The sequence below is a fragment of the Aplysia californica genome, unplaced genomic scaffold (assembly GCF_000002075.1).
Source record: "Aplysia californica isolate F4 #8 unplaced genomic scaffold, AplCal3.0 scaffold00064, whole genome shotgun sequence".
In the NCBI taxonomy this organism is placed as follows: domain Eukaryota; kingdom Metazoa; phylum Mollusca; class Gastropoda; order Aplysiida; family Aplysiidae; genus Aplysia; species Aplysia californica.
In genome coordinates, this window is record NW_004797334.1 from 1,341,583 (window position 1) to 1,343,110 (window position 1,528).

Genomic DNA, 1,528 nt, shown 5'->3' on the forward strand with positions numbered 1-1,528 from the left:
GAGTCAGAGAGAGAAGCACCTGATATATCTATGTTTCCGTGGTTTCATCAGTATAATAAAATGTGATGCAGCGTGGAGGAATCAGGTTCTCGTTAAAATAATCAAAGTGAAGAAACTTGCATTTTTCCACAGGTTTGAGAATTTTTATCAAATTTTTGGTTTATGGCTCAACATCTTTCATGCCCATTAAATAACTCATTTCTGTGTGGATTTTCCAGAAATAAAGTTGATTAAAGGCACAAAAAAGGTACATTTTCAGTTACCATGGACTCTTAAGCTAAGGAAATAACTAATCTTTTGGTTCCATTTCCTTACTAATTTTATCTCTGAAAACAAGTGACCCCCACCTCCTTCATTCGCAAATATCTCGACTTGTATTCAAGATAAATGGATACTATTTTCATTCAAATAAAGACAAGTGAACAAGCTTTAAGCTGACACCAATAACTCTTCATGCCAAAAAATTGACGAGAGCCTGATTCCGCCACGCTGCCTCACATATTATGCATAAATACAGTGGATGTACCCATTATCATCATTATATTTTCCTGTCACATGAGACATTGTATACTCGTAGATACTATAGTAGTTTGCCATACTCTCCTTTCCTCTTCTTGCTGCTATTTATTTGGGGGTTTTTGGTACTTGCTCAGATTTTTTCATGTATTTCCTCTTCCCATTTGAGTCATCCCTCTTTGCGTTTTACCTACACACATACACACACATATGCACACACACACATACACTCACACACACACACTCACACACACACACTCACACACACACACACATACACACACACACATACACTCACACACACATACACACTCACACACATACACTCACACACACATACACACTCACACACACATACACTCACACACACATACACACTCACACACACATACACACTCACACACACATACACACTCACACACAGACTCACACACACACACGTACACACACACACATACACACACACAAACACACAAACACAAACACGCTTACGCTCTAATAAACAGCCAAAAAAATTACAAACACTCATTCACGTAGCCGGAAACCCAATATATTAACGTGAAAGGGGAAGGAAATGAGCTGGGAGACACAGCCAAATTTAAATTTGACAGATAAGAGAGAATTTATTTGAGCGAATGGTGATTGCGCCCCTTTGTGGTAAAGGGTAATGCAGAGACAATGGGAGAAAGGGGGAAAGAAGTTACTGCGAAAGTACGTGTGAGTCTTCTAGCGTGAAAGTATATTTTTTCCGAGTGTATTTGTTGTTGTTGTTGTTGGTGGTGGTGGTGGTGTTGTTGTTGTTGAGTTGCTATTTTTGTTGTTAATGATGTTGATGACATTGTTGTTGTTGGTGGTGGTGATGTCGTTGTTGTTGTTTTTTTTGTTATTGGTAATATTGTTGTTGTTGTTGTTGGGTGAATATGTGAGTATGTGCGTGCGTGTGTTTGTTTGTTTGTTTGTTTGTTTGTTTGTTTGTTTGTGTGCATGCATGTCTGTGAGGTTGGAAGAAAAA